Source organism: Myotis davidii, unplaced genomic scaffold (genome assembly GCF_000327345.1).
Source record: "Myotis davidii unplaced genomic scaffold, ASM32734v1 scaffold147, whole genome shotgun sequence".
NCBI lineage: Eukaryota > Metazoa > Chordata > Mammalia > Chiroptera > Vespertilionidae > Myotis > Myotis davidii.
This window is the reverse complement of record NW_006383010.1, coordinates 1,564,133-1,587,435: the sequence shown is the minus strand read 5'-3', so window position 1 is coordinate 1,587,435 and position 23,303 is coordinate 1,564,133. Positions and strand designations below refer to the sequence as shown.

Here is a 23,303-nt window from a genome sequence, read left to right as displayed (position 1 = left end):
AGAGTGTCCGTATATATAATGCACCCAGGGTTTTCCATCTTTATATAACAAGATCTTAAGTTAGATATTTCTTTTTTAAACGGAATTTTTGCCTTAAGATTTTATTTTTAATCTTCACCTGAGGATATTTTTTCATTCATTGTTAGAGAGTTGAAAGGAGAGGGAGAGACAGAGAGAGAGAAACATCGATGTGAGAGAGACACATCGATTGGTTGCCTCCTGCATGTTCCTGACAAGTGGATCGAGCCTGTAATTGAGGTACATGACCTTGACAGGAAATCGAACCCGAGACCCTCCAGTTCTCGGGCCAAGGCTCTATCCACTGAGCCAACCTGACTCAAGATTTTTATTCCTTAATTAACTCTTAAACCTCAGCTATTCGTTTGCAGGTTTATTTGGTTTATGATAACAACAATAACACCGCCTGATAATTTTTTCTTTAGATTTAAAATAGAGGTGGTCCATTAAGACCACACATTTAATAAAAAATACAGCTTCTTAGTTATGCTCCTCCCAATGGAATGTATGTTATTCTTCTTGTTCATGGAATGGTCTCCTGAAGATTGATCTAAGTATAATTAAAGCAACCAAGAACTAGATGTTTGCACTTTCATCTTTGCAACAGATTTTTTTCTCCTTTACAGTTTTAATTCTAGAGGGATGAAAGTGTGAAAATAATTACAGCATACCATTTGCTGTGTTTAACTTCTTGTCAGGCACTATGCTAACAACTTTGTATACATAATCTCATTTAATTTTCAGAACAACACTATGAATTCAGTGTTGTTTTCCCCATTCGCTTGAGGCCAGGACGGTCAAGCAAATTGCCTAAGGGTACAGAGCTTCTGGGTGCCTCACCTGGGCTTTGACCTTGGGCACACTTCTTCCTCCCCCTGCACCCACTCCCGGTGGGCACCCCTGAGCCCTCACGAGCCCCCTGCCTTGTCCTCCTGAGGCTCTTACCCACCTTACTACTAGTAAAGAATGGGACTCCTGTCTAAGTTACTCCTTTGCCTGAGAAATAGAAGGAAAACGGGCTTGAGTGTGGACACTATTTCCATCTCAGCTTGTGGCAAACAACATACTGGATGTTTTTAAAACTTAATTCTGAAAGTAAACCCATGATCAGTTTCTTTGGAAAAGCTTCTCTTAAGAGTAATATCGTGTTCAACAGAAAGTTCATTTTTATCCTTGTGTGTTAATAAATGTGTATACATCTTAATGATATGTATAGACAAAATATATACATGATTATGTGTGTGTATATAATTATCTAAAATAATGCTTTATGCATTAATGAAAGTAATTGGGGGGAGTTCTGGAAAGTTGTTTAAATCAAAATGAAGAGAAAGAAAAGAGTCTCTAAAAGAAACTGTAAATATGCTTCCTTTCCTCCACCTAGTCTTGGGGCAATATAACTCCTAAATTTTAGAGGAAATAATCTTGCAGTTATTTAATTTTTAAGTGAGACATTTCATAAAGGATGGCCATAGTAACATAAATGAAATGTGGATTTTAAATTCGTAATGAGGTAGATTACCAAAAGAGATTCTGTGAGTCAACGTAATACACTGTTACTGACGAGACACTCATGTGTTTTTTTTTTGTTTGTTTTTGTTTTAAATATATTTTATTGATTTTTCACAGAGAGGAAAGGAGAGAGATAGAAAGTTAGAAACATCGATCAGCTGCCTCCTGCACATCTCCCACTGGGGATGTGCCCGCAACCCAGGTACATGCCCCTGACCGGAATCGAACCTGGGACCTTTCAGTCCGCAGGCCGACGCTCTATCCACTGAGCCAACCCGGTTTCGGCGACACTCATGTTTTTTACGGAAGTGACAACCAAAGCATATTGAACTGGTCCTAAGCTATTACTCTTTCTAAAGGATATGCAAATGGGAAATACATTAACCATTCATATTCAGATGTTTAAAAACATAATCTTCGTATTATTTTCCTTTAGTACATCAATTAAGAAACATTTCCAATAGTCCTTCCAGAAATATTTAGGGGCCCCACCCCGTGGCACTGGAGGGATTAACAGTAACAGCTGCCGATCCGGATCCTAAGAGACAAGGAGTGAAAAGCCAGTGGGAAGTCAGATGGTTTTTGTCCTTTTCTATCTGACTTATTTCACTCATACCCTCAAGATCCACCGATATTGTTGCAAAATGTGGAATATAAAACAAAAAGGTAAAGAACACAAAGCAAAACAAACTCAGATACAGACAACAGAATGGTGGTTACCAGAGGGAAAAGGGGTGGGGTGAGCAAAATGGGTAAAGACGTCAAATATATGGTAACAAAATGGAAACTAGACTTTTGGTGGTGAGCACGCAGTAGAGGATACAGACATCAAATGATAATGTTGCGCACCTGAAATGTTATTAACTAGTGTTACCACAATAAAAATAAATAGATAATTTAGGAACACTTTCAAAAAGTAGTAAAGTATTAGAGGAACCTGAAGAGGCCAGAAGAGTCAAGCAGATTGCCCAGGGGTTCAGTAGGAGTGGGAGTTAGCCAGCTGAAGTGGGAGGGTGGAGAAGGGTGCAGAAATAAGTGGCCTGTGTGAGACTCTGGGGAGAAGCTAAAGAGCCAAACCAGGGAAGTGCGGGTAAGAAGGTGCTAAGAAATGGGCCAGAGGAGTAAAGCAGAGAATAATCTTACAAGGTATTTAGGCTTTATCTTGAGATCACTGGGAGTCAGGTATCACATTTGCATTTTTTGGATAAGACTTGAGTCAGGGACGCGTGTTAAAAGACTCTGCAGCAATTCAGGTGAGAAGTGATGATGACCTAAATGCAGAAAGGGATCATGGGGATTAAGAAAGATCCTTGAAATATTTAAAAAATAACATTTACAGGCCAGGCAGCATCTGTGGTCACAGTTCGATTCCTGGTCAGGGCATGTGCCCGGGTTGCCGGCTCGATCCCCAGTGTGGGGTGTGCAGGAGGCAGTCGATCAATGATTCTCTCTCTCCCTCTCCCTCTCTGAAACCGATAAAAATATATTAAAAAAATAACATCCACAGAACCTTGTGAGCACTTACATGGAATGAGAAGGAGGAAATGGAGTTGAAGTCAGTGCTTAGGTTCTTGGCTTGTGCAAGGGGTTGGTAAAGGTGGGTGCCCAGGTGAAAGAGGAGTGGAAAGGTATGATGGATTTCACTGGAGGTGTTTTGCTCCAGATGAGAAAGATGTCCAAGAGGAGAGGCTCTCTTGTAGGCAGTTAGAAATACACATGAAGCACTGCAAAGAGAGGCCTCAACTGAGGACACCAGTGGGAGGACCATCAAGCCATGGAAGTAAGCCAGCTCCCTCAGAGATAGTGTCCTAGTAAAAGAGTCAGGGCCTACAGCCCGAGGAGCATCGGCGATGAAGGGACGTGCAGAGTAAGAGATAACAGACAGGGAGCCATCATAAGCACAGGCAGTAATTCGCAGAGCGTGGCACCAGGAGCATTTTGGGATATTTAATATTTTGCGGAGTGAGTCTCAGCACTGTCAAATGCTGCTGAAAGGCAAGAGAAGGAATGAGAACTGGCCTTTGGATTGGTAATAAGCAAGTAGAAAGTGCCCCCTACTGGGGCAGGTTTAGTGGCCTCTGGTGGAAACCACATTGCAGTAGAGGTCAGGAGGTACAGAGGCAGCTCTTTGCAGAAGGCCACAGTGGACACCACTGGTGAGATGGGATGGTGCCGGGAGCCGGTCCATCCTTGCTGTTTCAAGGGACCTGGCATATATGGCATACTGTTCTTAATATGTTTGGTCACCTTCTTGGCACTATGTGTTTTAACCAAGGTCACCTCTCTGAGAAAGGTTGTTTCCCCAGATAGGGATTTTCCCCTGAAGTTAGGGAGGGAATAAAACCTCTTAACTGCCAGGCGGGTAATTAATCACTTTAACTATGAACAATCATGCTTAAGTACATAATCTTTACACCCTGGAATGGAGATAAGAAACGCCCTAACCTTTGGAATAGAGATTGATAGGATTTGAATCAACTGGTATAAATACAGATGCAACAAGACAACGACAGACAGAACTTAGCGGAGAACCTAACCCGAACCTGGCTGGAGAACCTAGCGAGAGAACATGGCCACAGAATCTGGCTGGAGATCCTAACCAGAACTTCGCTGGAGATCCTGACTAGAACTTGGCTAGAGATCCTGCCTAGGCTGCTGATCAACTGAACGCTGTCTCCGTGTCATTCCTTCTTCGTGACTCCGTCCACACCTTTGGGGACCCCTGGACCTGCTGGGGCTGGACCCCAGCAGGGTGGTAGCTGCAAGATGACGGGGCCACAGGAAGACTGAGTAGAGAAACTGGCAGCCTGCTGGACACTGCTGAGCACACAGTGGGGGCTGGCAGCCATGGATTGTGAAGGTTCCACCTGCTCATTTGTTTGATTTTTTCTTTAGCACAATTCAGCCACTCTGATATATGTGGAGAAGGCAGGCAAGTAGATTGACCTAGTCTTGGGTTTTTTCCAAGTTTGGATCAGAGAGAAGAACGCATGGTCCCAAGGGCTGCTTTTGAGAATGTGATACAAGGATCACTGGTTTTTGAGAATGCAAATCCACTCAACTTAGGCTAAAGGAATTGGGGAGGAATATTTCTTATAAAGATAAGAGGGGCGTGTCTCATGGATCCAAGTCAAGAAGTACAGAAAGACCTCACAGTTCCTGGAAGGCACCTTGAACCAGGACTGCTGTTTCTCCCGTTTCTTATTCTGAGCTTTGGTCTATAGACACACCTGCTCTATTCTCTCGTCTTCAAACAAACACCTTACAAATCAGCCCTCTAGTTTACATGGCTAATGAGTTTAACTACTAATAGAGGTTCTTTTGAAAAGCATCTCAGAGACTCAATTCCAAATTCCCAGAATGGAGAATCTGACCCAGCTGTAGTTAGGTGTCTAATTAGCAATGGCCGAGGGAAGGAGTATTGATTTTTAGTACCAGTGTAGCTATGGCACAGTGCCTCCTGAGCGTTGGAGAGGAGGGGGTTGCCTGGCTGCACAGCGGTCCCCCACTATCTCTGCTGCACCAGCTGCATTTATATTATTGGCAGTTTCTGTGTGGGGTTCTGGTATACAGTCACTATAGGAAGTTCTGCCCTCTTGAAATTATAGTTCACCAGCATTAGCATTTTCATATTGTTCCATTAACTGTGATACAAACGCATCTGAAAAATATCAGTTCAAGAACCAAGCACACCTGCCCTGAGATGTTCACTATTTAACAACCAACCGTATCACTGCTGCTTCACAGTGGGATGAAGTCCAAACATTTTTACTTCAATGGTGACCAATTACACACCAACACACATAAAATTTGATTTCAAATTTGCAAAAGAAGCAGGTCTTAACATTCATCTTTTGAAAATCCGACCTGTCCATCAGGACTCAAAATCTCATCAATTGCACAAATTCTTACTTGTTTCTGTCCTTCTTCAGTGGAAAAGCATTTGCCTCTCTGGACTTTCATGTCTTGCTTGTTTTAATCCTCTATAATATATTTATTACATTTTTGCTGTTAAAGGCACCACATTCAAAGGCAATGAGAGGAAAGAGCTTTGTCACTTAGGAACAGCCGGACCCTGTGTAAGGAACATGCCTCTCTCATCTGGAGAAGGGATGATAATGACTACCTTTCAGTGGCTGATAGGGGCCATCGAGTGAATGGATGCAAAACTATTTACGTCCCCTCTGATGCACATATTAATTATTTAGGAAAATAGTCTGGGGGTTGCAAGGCCAGTTTCTAAGCCCCATCTGCCACTTGGTAATTCCCAGCGTCGCCGTGGCTGAGTGTCTGTAGTGCTTCCTTGTCTCAGGAATATCGTAGCTGAGTTAGTTTCCTGTCGCTGTTGTAACAAATTACCATGAAAACAGCAGCATAGAGCAAGTTAAAGTCCCCAGTTCTGTAGGTCGGATCTAAGTGGGCTTGTTTGGTTTCTCTGTACCGAGTCTCATAAAAGCCTGGCTTCTTACCTGGAGGTTCCAGAAGAGAATCCACTGAGAGTCCATTCAGGTTGCTGGCAAAATAGAGTTCCTTGCAACTGGAGGGCTGGGGTCCCGTCTCCTTCCTGGCTGTCAGCCAGGAGCCTCTCCACTCCCAGGCTGCCTACACTGGCGTTCGTGCTGCCCTGCTTTTTCACACCGGCAACCCCTCAGGCAGCAACCCCACAGGCAGCACTGCGCAGCTGCACCCCTGGTCTGCCTTCTGCTGAAACTCGTCTGCCTCCAGGTAAACTGCAGTCTCTGCTTTAAGAGCCCAGGTGACTAGATTGGGGCCACCTGGATAGTCTAGGCCTATAACTGTGTTTTAAGGTCACCTTAATTATCCTCATGCAACTTTCATGACATTTTCATTACATCTGCAGACTCTCTTTTTGCCATGTAAGTGAACATATTCTCAGGTCCAGGGGTTGGGGAGTGGACAGCTTTGGTGGGGGCGGGGAGGGTGGCGCGAGGAATACTTAACACCTGTGGATACAATGGGTGTGAGGCAGTGTGTGAAGCCAGGTGCAGCCCCTGGCGTCCAAGAGCTACTCAGCTACTCAATAGACATTGAGAATTGTGAGGCCTGTCCGTGGTTTGTGTGACCAGCCAAACTGTTTCCCAGGAGGTATTTTGTGCTGCAAATGACTAGTAGGGGTAACTCACCCCAAAAGAAGCCAGATTGTATGGTAATTTCTTTGTGTAAGCAACTATAATTACTGTATGCAGGTGAATAGGGAAGAGAAACCAAAAATGTATTAACATGTGGAAAGTATCTCTCTATATAAAAGGCTAATATGCTGTGTCTGACCATCCGACCAGTCACCATGATACACACTGGCCACCAGGGGGCAGACACTCAACACAGAAGCTGCCGTGACACACAGAGAGAAATGGCACCTAGGACCTGGTGCCCACAAAGAAACACTCAGCTTCCCCCAAGTGGGACACAGGCCCCGCCACCACCAGGAAGCGACAGCCCACCAAATCGCAGCCAAGACCCCGTGGGGCAAAATGCAGCCCATATCCCAGCCTAGCCCAGCCCAGAAACGGTCACTGTGGGCCCTGGTTAATGATGTCACGTAGCAACACCCAGCTTCCTCTCCCTAGTGACGACTAGTCTCCTTGCAGTTTCTTCAGCCCAGGAACACGACATGCTTTATAGCCAGGTGGAAACATTTCACACTTTAACCAAATGTCTGTGAAGCATTTTCCCGTGCCTCATCTCATTTGATCCTCACAGAAGTCCTGAAGTAGGTAGATAGGAGACTTGGTGGAATCCTATTTTCTTTTCATTAGCTGGAAAACCGATTTATAAAGTTTAGAAACTTGACCCGACTGAAAAGAAGTAAGAAATGGTGGACCTTGAAGATGACTTTAGGTTTTCTCACTGCACAGAATATAGTCAAACTCTGCTACAGTTAAATATTTCACCCTTTGTTCTCCCTGCGTGATCTACAATAATAATCTGCTTAGTGTTGATATTTACTGCTGTGTTGCTGACAATTACCTGAAAGAGAAGTTGGTGTGCTTCACTGGGCTGGAAAAAGTTTAGCTACATCAGAAAGCAGGTTTAATTAAGCAAGTTTATTCTATATATATAAAAGGCTAAGTTGACTCGCAAATGTGCGATACACATAAAGCTGTTGTGCCAATCGCATGCGTGTGTTTTGATGTGTCGTTGTCAATTGTGAATTTGGTTGACATTTCTATTAGAGAAAGGGTGAATAGCGATATTAAAATATTTTTTCTAATTAATTTCCTTTCAGTGTGCATGAATCTGTGCACGGGGCCACTAGTAGATAAATAAGAATAGTCCTTTATTCTTAGAGCTTTTGTTGAGGCCTTACTAAATGCCCTAGAAAAAAAGCATCTTATTTTAATCTCATTGTTCCTGTTTTGCAAATGAATAATCTGAACTCAGTCGAGGTATATGTAAGGTGCCCAATGCATAGCACTACTAAAAATCTCCAGGGAAAACCAAGTTGGATTTGAGCTTATTCTCCCCATCTCACAGCAGGTGTCGTGTTGAAGTTAGGAGCCCAAACTCCGGAGCCATACCTTTGGGTTTGGCTTTCCTGAGCCACTTATGTCTCCAGCGGGCAAGTTACTTAAGCTCTCCCTACCACAGTCTCCTCGTCTGGAAAATGGGGGTTAAAATAAGCCTTACTCCTTAGAGTTGTTATTGAGGTTCAAATTGATTGGGTCCAGTACACAGTGCTATGCAAGGGTTAGTGTTACTGTTCTAATAAAACAGTTCCTTTTAACCCTTGGTTCTTAACTGGTTATTGTGCCCCCGAAGGGACATTCGGCCATGCCTGGAGACATTGGCTGTCACATCCCAGGGTGGATGCCGCAGGCACCTAACGGGCAAAGGCCAGGGATTCTGCTAAATATCTCGCAGGCCAGCAACCTACAGCAAAGAATTATCCACCCAGAATGCCAGTAGTGCTGAGGCTGAGAAACACTTTTCAGCCAATGGCTTTTAAGGGTTTTAGTAACTACATTTGCAAATAAGATATTTATGTTTCCTTTCCTTAGTCACTAAGGAATGATTAAATCAGTGGTTCTCAGCCTTCTGGCCCTTTAAATACAGTTCCTCATGTTGTGACCCAACCATAAAATTATTTTCGTTGCTACTTCATAACTGTCATGTTGCTACTGTTATGAATCGTCATGTAAATATCTGATACGCAGGATGGTCTTAGGCGACCCTTGTGAAAGGGTCGTTCGACCACCAAAGGGGTCGCGACCCACAGGTTGAGAACCGCTGCCTTAGTGCCTCTTTCTTTTTATTTGCTGCAAAAGGCTTTATTGTTTCATCTGGTCCAATGCATGGGAGAGGCCTTCAGGGTGACTGAAAGAATGGCTAGTAGTTTCGGGAAGAGGCTCAGGCAAAAGCCAGGCACCAGGGGGATGCAGAGGGGCCCCTCAAAGGCCTCTGGGCTCCAAAGGCTGCTAGTGGTGCTTGAGGTGAGCCTTTAAGAAGAGATACTCGCCCAGCCCAGCCTGGGGGCCGGCAGCCTGCGGAGGTGAGTCAGGTGTCGCCCATCTCCTTGATGAGTTTCACCTCCTCACGTGACCCGGAGCGGAACCCAGGCCTGCAGCTCCACAAGGGCCTGGTTCCGGGTCCTTTCCAAGGCCAGGGTGGCTCCCATGGCGCCCTGAGTTTTGCCCACTCCTCTTGGGGAGGCTTCAGCTCGTCCTGGAGAGAATGCGGCCACTGCGCCGGTTTTGCGTCTTTAAGATGCTCAGCGGCCTCGGCTTCTTCTCTGCCAACTTGCGCAATCAGTGGCACATGCCCTCGAGAGCCACGTCACCGTTGGTGGGAATAGAAGCCCAGAGAGAGGTAGGTGTGGAGGCCGCAGAGGCAGGCTGGCCAGGCCTCCCCCTTGATGGAATAATTCTGACGAATTTGGGAGTTCATGGTTGTTTGGCTAAAAGGAGTTAAGGAAAAACCGATGTGTTTGCTGGTCTCGGAGGTGGTCCTGAAGGTGGTGACTGGATAAGATACAGGAGAGTGGATGAGGCTGGAAGAAGGGTCGTCCCTGGGTCTGTTCAATCCAGACACTGTTGACGCAAGAGACAGATCTGGGATCGCCAAGGGCGCTGCCTACTTAGTGTCTTTTAACAGTGAGGATGTTCATGCCCAATAGCCATGGGGCTCTGAGTTGTACAATCAAATGAAAAGAAAAAACATTTTCCACTGTTAAAAAAGAAAAACTTTTACTCTGTATTTTTTTATATCTAACATTTCACAAATATATGCTTAACCACTAGAATACACAATTAGGTGTTGAAAATACTCTAATTTTTGTGTGAAAAATGAATGGAATTTCTAAGAATGCTTAATCCAGTGAGCATTCTTCTGAAGATCATAGGAAAGAAATTACTTGACATTGGGAACTAGCTGGTACTGCCTGTATTGAAACACTGTAATGGTCAGGATAATTCCCCATTACAGGCACCTATTTAGGATTTACCTACATTGCAGGGTATGGCTTGGAAAGGCCTGCAAAGTTTTTACCCGTGGCATTTTTATTTCTGATGTTATATAAGGCGGGTGTGTTTGCTGTCTTCACTCCTTCCCATCCCGTTCTGATCCATAGCTCATGATTTAGAAGATTCTTTAACTATTCATTTCTCCCTGCACGCACCCCGTCACCTCCACCGCAGTTTGAATTGTCTTTCTCGCCATCCGAGGCTATCTTGACCCATTCTCGGTTTTTAGAATTTGATCCTTGGATGATTTGGTCAGTTAGTCATCAGCACCTGCATTACCACTGGGCACAGAGGCAGCTTAGACGGACGTTCCAGGAGGGAAAGGAAAGAATCAGGGAGCATCCCCACACCTTCCAGTCTCTTACCCACCTGGAGGAACTGCGACCCACAGACGCAGAACTGCACAACCTACAGTGCTACATTGCTATGGATTAAGAGACCACGGACATGCAGATCACCAATTAGGGGCTTAAAATATTTAATAATTGGTTATATGGTACAGTTACTACATATTGGTAAAATATATGATTGTGATTGTGATTCCATTATAATGGAAATACATTTTTCTTGTGTTTAACAAATTCTTGGCAAATATAAATATCATCAAAAAGAACGTATTAATTGGAGTGGGGCTGGCATCCACTTTGCTCTTTTTGAGTCATGATGTTACAACTTTGAATCTCCAGATACAAAGAGAAACACGCAGGCATTTCATTGAAAAGGAACAAACACACGTTTTCCGTAGAAACCCTATCTGCCGCACTTGGTCATCAGGGCTAGAAACTGGGAGAAGCGCTTTGCATCGTTGGTGTACAGCTTCACAAGTTGGTTTTTATGATGCGCTCTGGAAGTGTTGGGACAGTGGTGACTACTTCTTCACAGACTTCATGATTGGGAAGGATTCGCTTTAAGAACAATTGGCTTCTCAAGGGTTTGGACCCAGTCCAGCTGCTTTCCTGTGACCTTGGGCTGTTCGAATTGAGAACCTTGTCTGTGTGTAGCCACCTTACTAACTAAGGTGGCTTGGTTGCCTCCTTGAGCACTAAAACATAATTAAAGCACAGTGATTAATCACAAAAACAATATGTAATTATATATGTGTTTTCCGATGGTCTTAGGCGACCCTTGTGAAAGGGTCATTCGACCCCCAAAGGGGTCTCGACCCACAGGTTGAGAACCGCTGGGTTAAGGCCTTCTTTCAATTTTGAAATGACTGCTACCCAAATCTTATTTTTCTGCTTCATAATTTAGAGCCTTGTGCTGAAGACATTTTGTAAAAACACTGAACAGCTTTACCAGGGAGACACGGGAAATGCTTTTGTTTCTCCATCAAAGAGGACCTTGAAGGACAATGACTCCGTATTTATGTGTATTATGACATAGAAAGAAATTCTGTAAGCAAGATTAACTCAGTAGCAACCATTGCAGGACCGTGCTTCTTGTCTGGTGGGAGTGTATGCACTTGTGTGTGTCATGGCATTTTATTGTGATGGCCTCAGCCAGTGGCTAGAGGGGCCCGAGGGCTAGAGTTCATGCTAGGAAGGCAGTTCATTTACAAGAGATGGCAATCAGTACTTGTGTCAGAATAGCGTGGGGTGTGAATCTGAGTTTCAAGACTACCCGATGGCATATCATGGTAGTGATGGGTCTCAAGTGAGCAGAACCCAGTACCCAGAAGCCCAAGTCGGTTGAGAAGAAAAAGCACAAGTGGAAGGAGAATTGCAGCACTGAGTAAGGCGGGTGAGCCTTTCACATAGACATACAGCTGTACACAGGCTAGCCCCCTGGGCGCAGGAACCGAATGTGCTATTGGCCATGGAGCGATAGGGGTACAGATGTTTGTGAGAGGAATGAGCAGCTCAGCCCGGCACAAAGGAACGGGTGGGAATGGAGTTGGGAGTTGGGGTCCAGACTCCAGCAGGACAGCTGAGCAGTTGCACCCCACTGCCCAACTGAGTCTGTTCTGGGATGTGCTCTCCGCCTGGCTGACAAAGGTTTACCCTACGTCCTTCGGCGACAGCATGCTCTGCAGGAGCCGGCCAGTGTGATGGAGGGCTGAGGCGACTGTGCATCCTCACCATTGCCCAGGGTCAGCATTTGCAGGCCATGGATGTGGTGTGTTAGATTTCAGGACCTTGGGTCTTTGCCAGTGAAGTTCAGAGGTGACTAGCTAGCTGCTGGGAGGGTGTCCTTCTAAGATGGGGCTAAGAAAGCAGAAAGAATGAACAGATCCCTCATAAAGTCTGACAGAGCACCCTGGGAAAAGACAAAATCTTCTTCTGGTTCAGAGGAGCATTTTAAACAAGGGTATTTTAAATCAAGTTAGTGAGTCCGAGGCCAAGGGCAATATTTTATATTCAGTACTGGGAAGATATTTGTTGTCAGTGGAAGAAGGTCATATACCCCACTCTATTTGGAACAACAGTCTGGTTTCCAGAAAGGAAAGATGTGGAATTCTAATATTGTTCAAACAGTGAGAAGAAAACACACAATATAAGAGAGTCAGTCTGTATGGAAATTGATTGTTAAAGATCACAAGTATACTGACTTATTTTAAGCAAGATTTGGTAAAACAAAGGTGGAAAAGGTTGTATTCTTTAATATTGATGGAGAAAATTTTGACATTTGAGAAAAAGGAATTGTAACTCAGCTAAGACGCTCTGTAAAATTAGATAAAATTTAAACATTTCAACTAGGGTTTTTAGTTTTAAACCAAAGGTAGTGTTTAGTAAAAATACTAGCTATATGTTTTTAACTAGAGCCTTATTTACATATTTTTATTTTTCAATTTTTTTCAATTACAGTTTACATTTAATATTATTTTGTATTAGTTTTAGGTGTACAGCATAGCAGTTAGACAGTCATATACGTTACAACGTGTTCTCCCTGATATTTCCAGTACCCATCTGGCACCATACATAATTATTACAATATTATTAACTGTATTTTCTATGCTGTAGTTTACATCCCATGATTGATTATTTTGTAACTACCAATCTGTGCTTCTTAATCACTTTTTCACCCAGCCCCCCCAGATCCCCATCTCCAATGACCATCAGTAGTCTAATTCTCTATTTCTATGAATCTGTTTCTGTTTTGTTTGTTCATTTATATTGTTCTTTAGATTCCACATATAAGTGAAATCATATGGTTATTTTTCTTTCTGTGGTTGATTTATTACACTTAGCATAATACCCTCTAGGTCCATCCATGCTATTGAAAATGGTAAGATTTCGTCCTTTTTTTAAAAAAAAAAGTATTTTATTGATATCAGACAGGAAGGGAGTGGGAAAGAGAGATAGAATCATCAATAATGGAAGAGAATCATCGATTGGCTGCCTCCTGCATGGCCCATGCTGGGGATCGAGCTCGCAACCCAGGCATGTGCCCTCACCTGGAATTGAACCGTGACCTTCTGGTTCATAGGTTGATGCTCAACCACTGAACCACACTGGCCAGACAAGATTTGCTTCTTTCTTATGGCCGAGTAGTATTCCATTGTATATATGTACTACTACTCCCCCCCTTGATCAAGGGTGGTGACATTCTTTTTTATTTAATTTAAGTTCTTTATTGTTTAAAACATTACATATCTCCTTTTTCCCCCTTTGACCTCTCCCCAGCTGCTCCCACCCCCTAGAACATGCCCTCACCCTCCTACTATCTGTGTCCATTGGTTATACACATATGCATGCATACAAGTCCTTTAGCTGATCTCTTACCCCCCTTCCTCCCTCTTAGGTTGGACTGTCTGTTCCATACTTCTATGACTCTGGCTTTATTTTTGTTCATCAGTTTATGTTCTTCATTATATTCCACAAATGAGTGAGACCATGTGATACTTATCTTTCTCTGACTGGCTTATTTCACTTTGCATAATACTCTCTAGGTCCATCTATGCTGTTGCAAATGGTAAGAATTCCTTCTTTTTTACCGCAGCGTAGTATTCCATTGTGTAGATGTACCACAGTTTTTTAATCCACTCATCTGCTGATGGGCACTTAGGCTATTTCCAGATCTCAGCTATTGTAAATTGTGCTGCTATGAACAAATTCTGATTGTTGCTTCTGATTTCTTGGGACATATTCCCAAGTGGGATTACTGGGTCAAATGGGAGTTCCATTTTTAATTTTTTTGAGGAAACTCCATACTGTTTTCCACAGTGGCTTCACCAGTCTGCATTCCCACCAGCAGTGCATGAGGATTCGTTTTTCTGTACTACTGCTTTTTTATCCACTTGTCTATTGATGAGCACTTGGTTTGCCTCCATAGCTTGGCTATTGTAAATAATGCTGCAATGAACTTAGGTGTGCATATATTAACCAGAGTTTTTTTTCGGATAGCTTAAGCTAATTAATAAGGTTAAAAAGAATTGAGACAAGCCCAGCCAGTGTGGGTCAGTGGTTGAGCATCGACCCACACACCAAGAGGTCACTGGGTTCAGTTCCCTGTAGGAGCGCATACCCGGGTTGGGGGCATGCAATAGGCAGCTGATGAATATTGATGTTTCTCTCTCATTGATGTTTCTATCTCTCTCTAAAGTCAATAAAAACATATTTTAAAAAAAGAATTGAGATTAAAGTATTAGGATATCAGTTTTTATCAGCATGGTGGATAAATTATATTATAGAAGATGCCTTAATATTTAAGATTCAATATTGATTAAACTATAACCTAATCCTCTTTGATAATAATATTTACTTGAATAATTTATCCCATTTTGAACAAATATTCTACTTTTTTCAAGCAAAGTGGAGGAAAACAACTCATTGTTCCCTGAAGTTAACTGCTTAATAAGTAAACCCAGGAACCCTGACTACATGCATCTTCTTTTTTTAACCTTTTTGCCCTGCCCCCTAACCACTGCATTACATCGGTCAAATAAAGCTTGAACAGAGGACTCGGCTACCGTAAATTCATTGATAAAGCGTAGCATTTATTATTATACAACTGTTCTGATCAAACCGTTAGAGCACTTTCAGCTACCAAATAATATTATGAAAAGAAATAATACAGAAGAAAAACTTCCTATTTCCCCAAACTGGGAATATGGTGTAAGTCCAATTTTGATGTGATCACTTATTTAAACAACAACAACAACAAAAGAGAGCTACTCAAATGTTTAATGCAGTACTGGGTGGTAGTTGATGAGTTAAGTAATGCAATAACCTTAGTTTGAACTTAAAACACAACTGGGGACAGGTGGTCGCCATCTCCTCCGTCAGGTGATGCCTCTGACGTTCTCCTGGGTTTACACCCATTTGTGGGAGTGGAACAGCCACTGTGACAGCACACCTGCCTGCATCACCTTCATTCAAGGCAGGAGGAAGAGGGAAAGCAGGGCGGCCGGCCAGCCTCGGCAAATGTTTCGTTGGCCTGAACTCTGTCACAGAGCCGCCTCTAATTTGTAGACAGGCTTACGGGGCACACATCTGTCTTTGGCAGCTTCTGTTGCAGGGACAAGCTAGGGAGAAGGAGATTTGGGTGTGGGATGAATCAATCTATAGGATCTGCCATATGTAGTGTAGACTACATACTCATTTTTCCCCGTTTTTATTATTGTTTTGCAACTTTGTGTAGTCTTTTTAAATAGTAAAATAATTTGCTGATAAAGTTGGCATCTTTTATTTTTATTCTTAAATTTATGAAAGTCTTTGCCTGATTTGTAAGCTGTAAAATAGCTGAACCAAATTGGAACTCATTGTACCCAAAGCTAATACTAATAATGCAGTCTACTTTAACAGGTCACTGATTTTCACATACATTTAATGCCAGGCTCTTGCCATCCAGCAACCGGAGAGTGAATGATGACTATCTTTTTCCACCGTTTGAAAAATAATTCAGGATTTATCATATTTTATAGGTCTAACAGAATGCTTAGAGTAATGCATTTTCAGACCCAGGAAATATTTGCCATCACTTTATAGAACATCTCAGATGATCTTCAATCCATAGAAAATACTAGTCTATAGGGTGGTAATGATATAAGCTTATTAGATGTTAATGCTTGCCTTAAAAATATAGTACAAGATAAATGTTTTTCACCTTAAGTAATGACTTTAGTAATATAGTAGAACGCTATGTGAAACTGTAATAGAAAGACCACTGGAAAATAATCAATTATCTACTTTTTTTTTTTTACAGTTGTTTAGCAAGAAATCTGATGTTGCTAATTTAGGGGCAGTTTATAGAGTGTTACTGACATTTAAAGTCATATTGAGCAATATATCTTTTTTTTCAATAGCCAGACAACAAAATTATTAATGTGTTGTGTTGGTGATAAAATTCCATCTATAAAACCAGCAGTAAAGGTTATGGGCTAACACTGTAGGATACTCAAATAGAAATGAACAAACACCTTTCAAAGGAAGGAACTTTTAGATATTAAACTTTATGTAAAGCAAAAATCTTTTTCAACCTACCTAAGATATCTTTTTCCTGCAGGGCACTAGAAGCAAGAGATATTCTCATTTTCATTTCAGTCCCTTAATCTACCAATATATTTAATGTTTCTCTTCTTTATCAGCAAGGTTTAAAAATATAGAAAACATACAAAGATGTATAACAATGACACACGGGCTAACAGTTTATTTGGAAACTCATTTGGAAGTCACTGTTTAAAAATATAGAAAACATACAAAGATGTATGTTTATTTGGAAACTCATTTGGAGTTTCCAAATAAACTTCCCCAGATTGCATGGGTCACATGATCAGCTCGGGACAGAGTAGAAGACAGCATGTTTTAGACTTCAGAGCCAGCCCCCACCCATATGCTTGAGAGCTGACCCTCGGAAGATCACGTAACTTTTCGATTTTCTCAGCTATGCAAGGGAGTCTCAGTGGGGAGACTACCTTCCCTGCAGGGTTCTTAAAGGACTGAAAGAATGTGTAACTGTTTTACATATTTCCTGACACACAAGTGTTCAATACATGCTGGCTCTTTCAATTTTTAAGAATTATAATTAAGTGTCCTTTTGTGACATACCAATCATGGATTTGATTTTATTTACTAGGAGCCCGATGCACAAAATTCGTCCAAGAGTAGGCCTTCCTTCCCCTGGCTGCTGGCACTGGCTTCCCTCTGGCACCCGGGACCCAGGCTTCCCTCGCAGCCCCGGCTTCATCCAGAAGGTTGTCCAGAAGAATGTCCAGTCTAATTGGCATATTACGCTTTTATTATTATAGATTTTATTTTATTTTTTCTAATCAGGGATTTTAAATCTTATAGAAACACTAATTGCTACTCCAAATCTAGCATTTTTGTTATTCAGTATATATGTACTACATTCCATGAGTAAATTTTAAAAGACCACCACCTTTTTATACAATATTTTTGTTATTCCTATGCCCAAATAATAATGTCTAAAACTGTTACCTGCAGTATACAAAAGGGTTACTTGCAGAAAATCTTACAAAATCATGGATTCTGGAATGACAGTGGGCATCCCGATTATTTCAGAAGTTTGAAAAAACTAGAAGGGGTCAATGGAGGAAGAGGGGGACATCTGTAATACTTTCAACAATAAGTATTAGAAAAACCAACCATTTCCCTACGTGACATTTTATAGCCAATATATTTTTTATGAATTCTGCCTTCACATAGTAATAACTTTACAAAATTATTGATAATCCTTTAGTTAAGAGAATAGTAATTTCTGGTTTTACTTTGTAAAGGAAACTCCTGCGCCCTGTAACTCTGTTTGATAACAGCTTTATTCATAATTGCCAAAACTTGCAAGCCACCAAGATATCTCTCAAAAGGTGAATGGATAAATCAACTGTGGTTTATCCAGGCAATCAAATGTTATATAATCGAGAAAAAAAATTTGACTATCAAGCCCTGAAAATTTAGACATGGAAGAACCTTAAGTTTATATTTACCAAGTGAAAGGAACTTATCTGAAAGGTCTACATACTGTATGTTTTCAACAATGTGACATTCTGGACCAGGCAAAACTATGGAGACAGTCAAAAGATCCGTGCTTGTCAGGAGAGGGGGGGATGGATAGGCAGAGCACAGAGGGTTTTTAAGGAAGTGAAATTATTCTGTATGATATTATAGTGCTGGACACAAGTCAAGATACATTTGTCAAGACCCTTAGGATGTAAAACAACAAGAGTGAGCTGTGGTATAAACTATGGACTTTGGGTGATAGTGATAATGATGTGTCAATGGAGGTCAATAGACGTAACACAGTACCTCCCTGGTACATGATGTTGATAGTGGGGGAGGTTGTGCTGTGTTCCAGCGGTGCGTGTGTGGTAAATCTTTATGCTTTATTCAAAAATCAGTTTTGCTTTGAACCTAAAACTGCTCTAAAAATTAAGCCTATTTAAAGAACTTACACACAAAAGAAAAGAAAAAAAGAAAGAAACACTTGTGCCCTGTGATGCTCTTGAAAACTGAAGCAGAACAGGACTTGACTCTCTGGGGCTCTCATTGGTTTTCTAAAGGAAGGCTGCTGCTAACCACTCTTAATTCAGTGGGGAGTTAATGCTTAGTGGCCCATCAAGATTCATTTAATAGCATTAAATAATGACATATACATCCCGCTCTCTGAAAAAAAATCATATGTTCTAAAATTGTATGTGGGAGAATTCAGGACATCTGAACCTGAAGAAGACAAGCCCACATATATATCCACTCAGTGGTTAAGAGGCAGCCTCCAGTACTTGGTAACGAACAAATCGTCCCCACAGAGATAAGAAAGATGTGTAGTAGTAGAGAAGAGGAACGGAATGCTGGCCAACACTAGCTCCGGTGAGGATGATAAGGCCCAGGAGATGTCACAGCTGAAGAGAGCAGGTGCTGGTGCAGTCAGAAGCTGCTTGTGAAGGAGAGGGAGTCGTGGTTCTCCCTTCTTCCAGGGGCAGGGAGGCCGGAGGGGAGCAGAGCCATTGTCTCTGCCCAAGTGGACCCTAGGGTCAGGAGGAGAGGAGTGGGGACAGGGCTGGGCAGAGCTGCGGTGGAGGGGACGCATGGTCATGAGAGTTAAAGGCCGGGAGTCAGGGAGGGAAAGGAGGTGCCTCTGGGTTCTCTCCTTGAGCCAGCTCCACGCCCCATGTGGTGTGCGCTGTTTGGTGTGAGTCTCAGCCTGTCTCCTTGGACCCCAAGTAGGGCCGCCTTCTGTGCCTGGAGCAGCAGATCTCCGAGGCTGCAGCTGACTGTCTTCAAGGTTTGCCAGCAGCAAAACAGGGCCCTCGAAGGGGTGGAGTGGAAAGAATTAGAAAGGGAGCATTCGCCGCCTTGCTCCTCCTCTGCCCGATGCTGGGCCTCAGCTTCCTCCTCTGTAAGATGGGGTAGTGATACCCTGCAGGATGGGACAAGGAGGAAGTGTGTGGTAAGTTTTTTGAGTTCCCCTCACAGTGCCTTGTGGTAGGTGTCTGATAAAGTTAAATTACTTTCTCCTTTGCAGCCCCTGTGGTTGCATTTGCAGAACAGAGCATGTAGGATTCTACATGCTTTCTAAAGAGTGAAACTACCACTCATCCAGAATGACTGAGAAGGGTGTGCATAATGCTTCCTATATCTCAAGTCTCCAGGACCCCATTGGTTTTTGGCAGAGAGAGAGCACCAGCGGTGGGGCCAGGGCAGTCCAGCAGCGGGCACTGAGGGCAGCCTGTGCCACAAGTCTGGGCACTGCTGGGAGCCGTGGGCAGCAAGCTGGAGGGGAGCGACATGCCCAAAGGCCTAAACACAGAGCAGTCAGTCTAGACACATGCCTATAAACCAGGGGTGCAGTACAGACTGCTGGTCTGTGGGCTGTCTGTGGCTCACAGATACGCATTTTACCCTTAGCTAGCAAATTATTTTTTTCTAGGCCTGTTGAAAACATGCTTATGTTTTTTTCATAGCCTTTTTCAAAAATGGCTTTAGTCAGGGCCTTCATTTTTGCCAAATTCCCTGTCATTTCCAGTTGCCCTAGACCTGGTCATTCTATTTCTGTGTGGTCCTTGAGTTTTTCGGCCCTCTTTCTAGCCCAAGTCAAAGCCGGGCACAAGCCAGAGAGCCGGCCCTGGTTGCAGAACTAGGGATTGAATGTGTTCTATCCCTCTACCCTGGGGTTGCCGGGCCAAATGCAAGACTCTGTTAACTCTGTGTGTTAGATAAACAGAAATGCTTTTATTTTAGTACTAGGATTGCCCCTAACTGCTCCCCTGCCGGCCTGATCACCCCTAATCGCCTCTGCCTCGTTCCCCCACCGTGGCTTCATCCGGAAGAACATCCGGAATGACGTCTTGAAGGTCGTTCAGCTGTCTGTTCTAATTAGCATATTATGCTTTTATTATTATAGATAAGTATGTCCCATGCGATCTTTTTATTTCCTAAATCTGGCACCCTATTTTATCATTTATAATTCATACCCTGCCACCATAAAGAACTCAATAAGTGGTAAATGTCATCACAACATTGGGAAAAAGAATCTTGGAAACAGAACATGTGGGCCACCTTGGCAAAAGAGAGAGAGAATTAATATATGTCAGTGTTTGGATGCGATAACTTGATCAAGGCACATCAGTGTTTTAATCTGATATGGGGTAAAGTTGGAAACTGTCGTGGCTGGGGGGTATTTTCCTCCGTGTGATGACAGATAAGAAGGTAACTGGACTGAGACCTTGCTCAGTGAAAAACTGTGTCAAGAGGAGATCATTCCCAGGACTATTTTAGGTGGCATCTTGATGTCTTCAAGTGAGAGGGTGCTAAACGCGTAATTCTGATAGACTCCAGGCCTACAAATGCAGTGTCCTACCAGGCTCTGCATTCTGTCACCTCTAGGTGAACTTGGCCTCTTTCCTCTCCTATCTTGTTTACTGACTTCTCCCTGAATTGCCCTGCCCACTCCGAGTGTACTTACATGTCCTCTTTCCTCTGGCTGCTCTCCCTTATCTCTCAAAGTCCTATGACCTGGGGGGACAATGAGGAGGTGGCCTGGAGGAAAGCCAGGTACACTCCTCGGACATCTGCTACCAGCCAGGAGCATCATCGGATGTGATCTCCAGACCATGCTGTGAGGACGGTGTTATTCTTTTCTTTATATAGACTTGATTTTTTAGACCAGTTTTAGGATCAAAGCAAACTTGAGTGGGAAGTATAGAGAATTCCCATTCTGTCCCCGCACATCCCCACCCACCCTCACTGTCACCATCTTGTACCGCAGTGGTGTGCTTGTTAGCATCAATTCTTGTTTTTTAAAGATGAAAAAAACTAAGGGTTTGAGAGGTCAGACCTGTGACAGGCCTCAGCACATGTGACAACTGTCCTCAGCACCAGGTCTGTCCCTGGCCCAAATTCTCCGTCTTCATTTCCACAGGGAAATGTCAGTAGTGGGAGAGATCAGAGAAGTGGTAGCCAAACTGCTGTCTGATATTCACATATCCATAAATCCGTTTCCAATGGAAAGTGAGGGTTTGGGTAAGCTTTGACTTGATTCCCTCAATTTCCTTTTTTTTTCTTTCTTTCTCCATTTGCTAGTTCCACCAAAGATTTTTAAAAAGTTGGTACAATGACACTAAAAGTGTTCTGCGTTGAGGTTTTATTTTAAAGTTCCAGAAGTTACTTTCATCTGACAATCAAGTCATTTCAGGCAAAGTTTGGTGAACACTACTGTCAGGCTTTTAAAATCGGTGGTTTTTCCCAAAGCATTAACTCTGAGTATAATTTTGAGAGCAAAGGCCATCAATTTCCACTTCAACAATCAGTGAGGTTGATTGACCTGCCACCTTAGACCTCCTTGAACCCAGACACAGTCCTTCATGTCCTTTAGAACATTTGCCATCGATGTCACTAGACTGAAGACCTTCTCTTTAGTGTCAGATGACAAGCAGTTACATAAATGAACCAAAGTGGCCTTGGACCTCTAGGTTGCTCATGTCTTCACTGCGGGCTGAGACTTGTTAACTCCTAATCTAGCTGGCATCAAATTCAAATTTTCACACATCCAGTTATTTTTAAAGTAGCCCAAACAAGCAGCTCTTTAGCCATGTAGAGCCTGCCTGTTTTTCATTCCCCGAGAAAACATACCCAGCATTTGCTGGCCCTTGATAAGATAGGGCCTTGTGGTTACAGGACTTCACACTGCTCCTGCCCTTTAGAGTCTTCTGACTCAGAGACTGTCCACTGTACCTGCAAGTGACATCATTTACACATGTCAGCCCCCTCTCTCTGGGAGTTTTCTTGCCTTTCCCCTTCTGGATGATGGCTCCTCCCCTTAATCCTCTGGGCAGCCTCATCCTGGGAGGGACGTCTCCTCTCCTGCAGCCCTGTCCAAGAACCATCCAATGTAGCCTGTTGTGTATGACTTACCCTCATGGGCATATCTTCCCTCCCCACCCCCCGCCCCCACAGATTAGTCCCCAAATCCATCAGGCAAAGCCCCTATACAAGCATTCCTGGCACAGCCAAGCTTTTGAGAAAGCCGATATGTAAACTTTCAGAACCAAAGTTGAGCCATCCTGTCTTAATCTGGAGAGACCTTTTGTAGAAAAGGTCTTCATTCTTTCTCCCTCCACCTTTGGATACCAAATTGTTGCATATCTTTATGAAGAGTTTGCATGTACTATACAGTTTGTCTGATTTTGTATAGATGAGCCCATCTTGTTTGTCCTATATCAGTGATGGCGAACCTATGACACGTGTGTCAGAGGTGACATGTGAACTCATTTTTTTGGTTGATTTTTCTTTGTTAAATGGCATTTAAATATATAAAATAAATATCAAAAATATAAGCCTTTGTTTTACTATGGTTGCATATATCAAAAAATTTCTATATGTGACACAGCGCCAGAGTTAAGTTAGGGTTTTTCAAAATGCTGACACGCCAAGCTCAAAAGGTTAGCCATCGCTGTCCTATATGTTAGTAGGAAAAAGTAGGAAGCTCTTTCTCATTGCAAAGATCAGAGACATGCTTGAGTTTTTAATAAAAATAGTTATAATGCCTATTATTTATCAAGCACTTACAGTGTGTCAAGTGATGTATTAAGCACTTTACATGCATTATTTTATTTAATCATCATAGTAACCACTGAGACTGGTATTTTTAATTATTTACATTTTATGGGAGCCGAAAGTGGACTCAGAGAGATTAATTGCCTCACTTAGGGTCAGTGATTTGAGAGCTCCGATAAGAACCCAGTTTGTCAGGTGCCTACGCCTGTGTCCTGCTCTTCTTCATTCCTCCTCAGTCAATGACAGGATTTTTCTATAGGACACACGGGGAAGAAAGCAAACCCCATGCTTTTTTTTTTTTCACAGTCCGCGCACCTTTATTTCATTTATCTTTGAAAATGATAAA

General features: G+C 42.8%; 1 protein-coding gene across 1 annotated transcript in view; it reads left to right on the top strand.

Annotated features, from left to right (window-relative positions):
* The window catches only part of MAN1A1 (mannosidase alpha class 1A member 1), a 149,717-nt gene that overhangs the window by 18,626 nt on the left and 107,788 nt on the right, over positions 1-23,303 (top strand). The window lies entirely within an intron of this gene.